The 9,594-nt window shown below is 38.4% G+C and overlaps 1 pseudogene; it reads left to right on the top strand.

Annotated features, from left to right (window-relative positions):
• The first annotated feature begins 4,694 nt into the window (after positions 1-4,694).
• Positions 4,695-7,923, top strand: LOC148563600 (protein FAR1-RELATED SEQUENCE 5-like; annotated as a pseudogene).
• Positions 7,924-9,594: the final 1,671 nt, after the last annotated feature.

The following is a 9,594-nucleotide window of genomic DNA, read 5'->3' as shown; positions in this document are numbered from 1 at the left end:
TGACTTCTAATTAAACTTCTCAATTAATACCAAGAGAACATTCTCTTCTTCTATGAAATATTTAAATGATATCTTTTCTCATCTTATTTATAAAAATATATAATTTCTTTCATTATAAAGTTAAAATAAATTTTTCTTAGTGTATTTGACTAAAATACTCTTCAATAATCATTATATATAAATTAGTGATAATTATTTGGTTGACTCAAATAATAATAACAATATAAAATATATTTACTATTAATGTAAAAAATTATTAATTTTAATATTTAATCACTAATTATGAAATATATAAAAACTTTTAAATGAAATATTTTTGTAACAAGTTAAAATATTTTATTATTATGTTCTAAAATATTTAGAAAAATAAAATTTAGTACAATAATAATAAATATGTATTTCACATTATTATTATTATCAATCAAATAATTATCACTAATATATATATAATAATTATTGGACGGCATTTTAGTCAAATAAATTAAAAAATATTATTTTAATCTTGCATGATATAATATATGTTTTATAAATAAAAGAGAATAAAATATTATTTAAATATTTTATAGAAAATAAGTGTGTCATTTCTTTAAGACTAATACATACATGATACATTCAATGTTTTTATTAGAGAGAAATGATACATTCAATGTTTTTATTAGAGAGAAATATTAGAAAGTTAATTTTTTGGATTAATATCTTATTTTTATACTATAAAAATTTAAGATTTAAAATTTAAAAATTTAAAATTTAATTTTTAATATTTAGAATTGATCAAGTATTGAAAAAAAATAATTTTATTAGTCTTATTTCATTTCTCTTTATTTATAAAGAATTTTACTTACACCATAATACCTATTTCATCAATGTTTAAACCTTGTTTCTCTAAGAGGCACTCCAGCCATTGATAACAAAGCAACATGATTGCTTACATAAGCACCGAGCAAAAAACACAAATAATTACATTATTTAACGTTGCAACTGCAATTACTGTATGAATAATATTACACACTCAAATTTTTTTATGAATTAAATTTAACTAAGTTAAATAATAAAATTTAAATTAATATTAATCATAATTAATTTTTATTCTATTAAACTAGTTAAATAATAAAATTTAAATTAATATTAATCATAATTAATTTTTATTCTATTAAACTAATTTAATTGGACTTCGTTAAAAAAAAGATTTGAATGTGTAGCTGTTTCATTCAATTTTTGATATATCTTAATAGATAGGGTATCAAATCAAATTTATATCAAGATCTCAATTCGAAGAATAGATACGATTCCTTTAAAAAAAATGAGCTCGACTGAAAAATTACTTAACAATAATATCAAAATGACTTGCGTAAAAATTACTAGTAACAAATTTATATTAACAAGGTAAAACAAATAAATAAATAAATGAGTAAAAAAAGTTTTAAATTAATGATCATAAAACTAAATCTTAAAGAAAAACGAAAGAATGTAAAGAACTGAAAGAAAAATGAATCAAATAAACAATAGAAAATAAATTAAAAGTTGATTTCTAATACTTACATGTACTTACACTTTATGTTCTTCTGTTGTATTATAGAAATTAAAAATTTTATAAATTTATGTGATGATTTAGTATTTTTTATTGAAGTTCCAGAACTCATCTGAATTTTTACTATTTATAGATCATACAGATTTATAGAACATGTTGTCCATTATCTTATTTTCTCTTTTTTCTCAACCATGACTTTGTCTTGACCATAAAGAATCTTAACCTCTAAATTTTAATATACACATTTTTTTTTTAACTTTAAATTCCACATCTTTTTAACTTGTTCCTCAAATCTTCCAATCATGTCCTTCACTTAATTTTAAAGATCGAGAAGCTAAGTCTTAAAATTTAAGGACAACCATCAAAATATACATTTTGACTTCGATGTTTTTTATTCCATCTTCTATTTTAGTTTATCTATTTTCACTTTTTGTAATTGAAACTATTGCTTCTGTAATCGAAACGCCCTTATATTGAGGAAAATCCATTTTTTATAGCAACAGTGGCATTATTCTTATTGCATTCGGCAATTGAAAAAAAAATAACACGATTATGATAGTTCTCCGATCTATTGCTTTAGTAAACGATGCATGTTATGTTAATTGAATTCACATGGTTCAATCAAAAGAGTGATAGATGTGAAATTCATTCAGTACCATAATCTAGAGTCAATGCAACCCTCTAGCTGCTAATAATAATAAAGCAACTTAGTCTCCCACTCTGAATAATAATAATAATAATAATAATAATAATAATAATAATAATAATAATAATAATAATAATAATAATAATAATAATAAAAAAGCAACTTAGTCTCCCACTCTGAAATGCCTCATATAAACACCACACAAATAAAGTGGCCTTTTAATATTTTTTATTGTTATATTTATTGGTTTGCCTAATGCATGCCCCTGAAGGTAAATTCACAGCTTCAAGTGATGAGAGACATAATCATTGCCGGGTAGTCCAAAAAATTAGAATATTGGCACAAAAAGAAATTCTGAGAGGATCGGAATATAAGTGTTAAGGAAGTGGAAGTGATATAGTTAGTGATGGACTACACGCATCACCATTCACCAACTACAGTCTTATTGGCATAAAAAGTCCCCTATATAAGCACCTACCTTATACGGAATAATAATCAATAATCAAATTAAGGGTCATTATATGGTACAGATCCAAATTGATACAGATTTACAGATTTTCTGCCCAAAGTACCATGAGATCGACACGTTGCTCTGGTATGCAGAGCTTGTCTACCGGTTGATGGGAGGGTTGGCTGAGCCACCAGCTGAAGCTTTTTGGTTGCACTGTCTGTTAGTGGACTTGTTAAGGTGGGCTAAGACAAAAAAATATTTGGGTATCCAATAGGAGATGGATTTTGTTTTTTTGTTGGAAAACGGAAGGTAGGGAAAAAAAATACACGTAGGTGAACCCTGATGCAGGAAAGGAAAGCGAAGCAGTTAGGAGGATGTCATGCCCAAAATTGATGCCCTAGGTTCGAGGCACAGGGAGACAGTGCTGCTGCAGAGGCAGAGGTCGAAGGCTCGAAACCAACTACGGTGTAGGTTGCTGGTTCCTATCCTATCCGGCGCTGACTGCGGCTGTGTGGGAGACGTGACCGCTGCGGGCGGCGGCGAAAGCCAGTGTAAATCCATTAATCTGTTGAAAACGAGAGTTGCATTGTGCGTGGGCTTGGCTTTGGCTAGAAGCATGGGGTACGTGGTTTATGAAGTTTTGATGTTTATGCTATTGCCTTTGTGCTTTCCTCGTTTTGAATTTCTACGAATAGAATGTCAACTTGCCTCGTTGTACCTGAAAACTGACTTGTTGGGGTTATAGAGTTTTGGGATTGAAGTAGAATTGCTAGTGGTCGGATGAATTTTCTCGTCCCTCTTTGTGTTTTTATGTTTGACATTCAGCTGTTCTTTCCTCATCGTAGATAGTCATTGCATAGAACACATGAAGTGAGTCATCTACACATTGCCGTGCTTGAATGTTGTCTTTAAGGTAGCCTTTTTTGGAGTTGCCAACACTGTGAAAACAAAAAATGAGATTACGGAAGGAGAATTAGTTAGTTGTCATTGGGAGAATAGGGTTGATACAAAATTGTTTGACATGTTTGTGGATGTGTACTGGGGGTCGCAGATCGTGCAAGTAACAATCGAATAGTCTTTGTTAGTCATAGTTAACCAAGTTGGATAGTTTTAGTGTATTTGTATGCAGTGTCTTCGTTACAGCCAGTGTCTTTATAGCGTGGGAGTTGGGTTAAAAGACTAGCTATAATGTTTACATGTTCCATTGGCCGAGTAACGTGAGTTCTGTCTGATGTTGTGATAGTTTTGTTTGTATAGCGTTAGGCTATTATTATTTTCAATTTTTTTATAAGTAAAAAATAAGTAAAATATATTGTGTAAGAGGAGGTGCTGAGGTCGTTGTCTTCAGTATAGGTGTCGACACCAGTGGTCCCTGTCGTAAGAAAGACGATTTTCTTTTATTTTTCGGGGATGAAAACATTTCCTATACTAATGTTGTGATAGAGCATGGCTCCCATTCCCCTTATATGTTTGTGGTTCTTGTTATGATCTCAATTGAAAACAGTTGTTGTTGTTATTCTTTATTGGTTTGACCATGTGGATAACTTTGCTGCATTGCTCAAATAATCCATTCATTCAGGCTGAACAAATTGGACAGAAAGCAAGTGTTGAGGGTTGGCTGAAATTGATAAAGCTTATTCATGGTATCCACACCCTGTCCGGTGGTGCGATGCGACTATATGTAAGTATGTTGGTGTTGTGGCATTGTTGATGAGTTTACCGTTTATTCAGTGTGCGTTAATATAAGTAGTATCATTTTGAAGCAGAGACTTGCTGTGTATATAAGCATGTAAATATTTGCTGGTTGTTGTTACCCTGTACTCGAGCTTTGAGATTGCCTCACCGTGTTTCCCGTATGCAAGTGCTGCTTGCATTCGATCGATGTGTAGTAAATGTAGCACGAGGAACAGTAGCTGTTGTATGTAGTTTTGTTTCTCTATTTAAGTATGCTTACCCTGTTTTAAGTGGTTATTCCCATGCGGGTGTTTAATTAAGTCGCACAGTAAGTCATCATAAGTTACTTCCCGACTAACCATGTGCCAGGTGAGTGACTTCATTTGTTGTCAAGGATGGATTCGAAGTTGCAGTTCACCGTTGGGGACGATGATTCGGGGGGGCTTAGTGAGGAAGAGTATTTCCGTATCACTTCTTCGAGTGGGGATGACGAGGGTGACTCCTACGAGAATGACTCAGACACGGCTGAAACGCGGGAAGAAATCCAAGTGAACGGGCTCGGCCCAGGTCAGGAGACATGTTTGGGTGATGCTCCCGGTTTTAGGTCCACGGAGGATTTTCTGGACAAAGTGTTTACTACCGAGGATGAGGCTTATGCGGCATACAAACAGTTTGCCAGGCTCAGGGGGTTTGGTGTAAGGAAGGGTGACGTCGCTCGAATGGACGGTGTTTTGGTCAGACGAGATTTTTTTTTGTCACCGTCAAGGTACAAGGCATGAGAAACACTACGATCGTCCAGAAACAGTAAGGGAGGAGAAGCCGGAGAGTCGTACGGGTTGTTCAGCGAAGCTGAAAATTTACTATGATTTGCAAGATCAATTATGGAAGGTCCGGAGGATAGACGACAACCATAACCACCCTCTTGCTACCACCATGTTTACTCATCTTCTTCCTAGTCATCGGAATATGAGTGAGAGCGATAAGGCTCAAGTTGATAGTCTAAAAAAGTTTGGGATTGCGACATCGAAGATTATGGCGTACATGGCCGGCCAGTCGGGGGTTACGGGATGCTTCGGTTTACGAAGAGGGACCTCTATAATTACGTTCACAGCCAAAGGATAGCACAACTTAACGACGGAGACGCGGCAGCAGCAATAAGTTACTTGGAAGGCAAGGTCAACGCTGACATGATGACTGTCGCCAGATATACGAAAACAACAGGGGATCAACTTGGCAGCCTTTTCTGGGCGGATGGGCAGATGATGGCGGATTACCAGCTGTTCGGTGACGTCCTTGCATTTGATGCAACATACAGGTCAAACAAGTACAAGAAGCCTCTAGTGGTGTTCTCTGGATCAAATCATCACAAGCAGACGGCAATCTTCGGATTCGCGTTACTGCAGGACGAGGAAGTCCGTACATATAGATGGATGTTGCTAAATATGCTTGATGTCATGGAAAGCAAGAAGCCTTCCGTTGTGGTCACCGACGGGGATAAAGCCATGCGGGCAGCGATCGCGGACGTGCTTCCTTCAGCTAGGCATCGTCTATGCGGGTGGCACCTGGAAAAAAATTGTGTCTTAAGGGTGAAGGAGCCGGAATTTCGCAAGGTCTTCAAAAAGGCTGTTTATGCGAACTTCGATGTTGCCGAGTTTGAGGAGTACTGGAGGACGGCCGTGAAAAGCTTAGGATTAATGGAGAACAGCTGGGTCAAAAGCACGTACGAATTAAGACAGAGCTGGGCAACAGCATATCTACGGGGCACGTTTTGCACCAGCTACAAGACAACTTCCAGGTGTGAGGGCATAAATGCATTCGTAAAGGGGTTCCTGAAGTCCACAAATAGCCTTCTTGAATTGGTTCAGAGCCTGGATAGAGTGGTGAAAGACTACCGCAACAACGAGCTCACGGCTCAATTTTATTCTTCGTACTACACGCCTGTACTGACTACAGGCCTTGATAAGATCGAGCTGTTTGCTGCGAAGTTATACACCAGGGCAGTCTTCAAGGAGGTAAGGAAACAGATAAAGGGGGTAGGGAGTTTATTATTTCTGGGGAAAGACAGCATTAGCACGACGTCCGTCTACAAGTTCTCAAGCGTCGGGAACCGCAGCAGGGTTCGCAAGGTCCTTTACGATCCGAGCGAACCAAAGATTGAATGTGACTGCATGATGTGGAACAGTGAAGGCATTCCTTGCTGCCATATATTTTGCGTGATGAAGTATGAGGGTTTAGGCGAAATCCCACCTGGTTTGATACTCAGGCGTTGGTGTAAAGATGCCAAGGAATGGACAGCATCCTCAACATGTGATTCATTGGGACACACCAGTCGTTTACTGCGGTACGGCGCTCTGTGCAGTTCCATGAGTGTCGTCGCGAAGCTAGCTTCTGATGATGCAGCTGACTTCTTCTTAGCGAGGGATGCACTTACCTCTTTGGCACGGCGGCTACAGCTACGAAGGGGCAATACAGTTGCCCAAGATGAGAGGGTGCGGGAACAAGACGTCGTGAGGGATCCGGCTGTCACCCGGACAAAGGGGGCACCCAAACGTGGTAGGGAGATGGGGTCCTCGACAAATGCAGTTCCTGGGGGGAAGAGGCGTTGCTGCACTTCTTGTGGGCTTCCCAGTCACACGAAGAGGACCTGCATGTCCCAACGAGAGACGAGCCAAGCTGGGTACCCAGAAGGGACATCAGCCACGATCGGGGATCCATCGTCAGGCGAGCCAAGTGGAAATCGTTCGGGGCGTAGTTGCTCAGAGGTATGTTTGATGATTTGGGTAATTTTTGACATGTGAATTGCCTATGCAAGGTGAGATATAGTGGTTTGAAAAATTTCAATGGGAATATGAGTAGTCAACGCTTAGGGTACAACTAGATTCATGTTATCTGCTAGAATACATCTAGAAACGCATTTAGAACTTAGTCTGTGTGGTAAGATTGGCACATTGTATGTGATTGACTTTTTCTTTCTTCGTTTCGATCCCACGTAACATGTTGCATATGTTCTATGAATTGCCTTTTTGCTTCGCAACGAACAGTTTAATCTTCCATAGCCCTCTGACGCAAATGAATTGTTAATCTACTTGCAGGCTGCACACGGCGTCTCCCAACCTGCTGATGTCGGCGGAGCGGCTCCATACATACCGACACCCCACGAACCAAATGCAACCAATTCGACTCTACCCCGGCTGAACCAAGGTGTAGGCGGTTGGAACTTCTTCCTGGGGGCAGCACATAGAGCAGTTCTTTGCCGCTCCCAGCTGCTCAACCAACCACGGGTTAGTACCTACTCAAGCAGGTGCGATAGTTTCCTCACCTGAACGAGCCCCCGGAATCACTCCTACGCAGTTTAGCACACCAGGTTCCGATGCCTTCCAACAGTGGATTCTAGAGGTATGCATGTTTCGTATTTTCAGTAACTGTGCTGCCGATAACAGCTGAATCCATGTTATGAATATGATGGTTAAGGCTGAGATTATGACTGTTGAATCTTACTTCAGAATGCAATGGGGAAACAGTGGTCCGGCAACAGGTGCTCAAGGAACTTTGTATAGGCTGAGCAGCCCCGCTTTGTGGAGAGAACGGGACTCCGGAGGGCAACAACCGCCTAGCTTAGCCTAGCTTTCAACAAGTTTTCATGATCTGACGTCGTTGCTTCGAGAGAATTATGTTTGACATTACAAGACGTTCCATGGAGTACCCATCTGGGTGTACTCCGTACGTTGACACGGTTGCTTTGTATTATGTGTACTTATGATTTATGGACGGTTTCGAAGGTTGTAGTATTAAGAGGTATCCCGAACATGAAGTCCATCTCTACTTAAACTCTAATTGTTCTTTTACGGTTGTGAAATTTGTTAACATGAAGTTATTAGTATAAGTTAATTAAAGGTGTAATCTGTGATTGTCATAAGTCATGCTGAATTGTGCCTGGGCTGTACTCTATAGTTGTAGGCACGTTTATTGTTAAAGTTGATAAATGGTTAGTATTGTGCGAAAGGTTTGGCACAACTCATTCTCTACATGTGGTTGCCGGCCAAGGCATGCTGACTTGTGCCAATTATTTGTCTCCACAAATGTAGACACTTCGATTGTTAATTTAGATGAATGGTTGACGGCCAGGTTGATATAACGCAGGTTTTGAATTATGTTGTTAGTTGCTTGGTGGTTTATTGACGCATATAAACTTGTTCCTGATGAGCGGATATTTTATACGCTTTTTGGGGTTAATTTCATATAGTTTTTAGTATGTTTTAGTTAGTTTTTAGTTTATTTCCATTAGTTTTTAGGAAAAATTCATATTTCTGGACTTTACTATGAGTTGTGTGTTTTTCTGTAATTTCAGGTATTTTTCTGGCTGAAATTGAAGGAGCTGAGCAAAAATCTGATTCAGGCTGAAAAAGGACTGCTGATGCTGTTGGATTCTGACCTCCCTGCACTCAAAGTGGATTTTCTGGAGCTACAAAACTCGAAATGGCATGCTTCTAATTGCGTTGGAAAGTAGACATCCAGGGCTTTCCAGCAATATATAATAGTCCATACTTTGCACAAGGATAGACGATGTAAACTGGCGTTCAACGCCAGTTCTCTGCCCAATTCTGGCGTCCAGCGCCAGAAAAGGATCAAAAGCTGGAGTTGAACGCCCAAACTGGCACAAAAACTGCCGTTCAACTCCACAAATGGCCTCTGCACGTGGATTGCTTAATTCTCAGCCCCAGCACACACCAAGTGGGCCCCAGAAGTGGGCCTCTGCATCATCCATCATAGTTTACTCATTTGTTGTAAACCTAGGCTACTAGTTTAGTATTTAAACAACTTTTAGAGACTTATTTTGTATCTCATGACATTTTAGATCTAAACTTTGTATTCTCTGACGGCATGAGTCTCTAAACCCCATTGTTGGGGGTAAGGAGCTCTACTGTGTCTCGATGAATTAATGCAAGTATTTCTGTTTTCCATTCAAACACGCTTGTTCCTATCTAAGATGTTCATTCGCGCTTAACTATGATGGAGGTGATGATCTGTGACACTCATCACCCTCCTCAAATCATGAACGTGTGCCTGACAACCACCTTCGTTCTATATACGATTGAATGAGTATCTCTTAGATTCCTTAATCAGAATCTCCGTGGTATAAGCTAGAATTGATGGCGGCATTCATGAGAATCCGGAAAGTCTAAACCTTGTCTGTGGTATTCCGAGTAGGATTCAAGGATTGAATGACTGTGACGAGCTTCAAACTCCTGAAGGCTGGGCGTTAGTGACAGACGCAAAAGGATAGTAAATCCTATT

This window comes from Arachis ipaensis, chromosome B5, assembly GCF_059453495.1.
Source record: "Arachis ipaensis isolate K30076 ecotype BB chromosome B5, ASM5945349v1, whole genome shotgun sequence".
In the NCBI taxonomy this organism is placed as follows: Eukaryota; Viridiplantae; Streptophyta; class Magnoliopsida; order Fabales; family Fabaceae; genus Arachis; species Arachis ipaensis.
The sequence above is the reverse complement of the archived record's forward strand: the minus strand, read 5'-3'. Positions and strand labels throughout refer to the sequence as shown.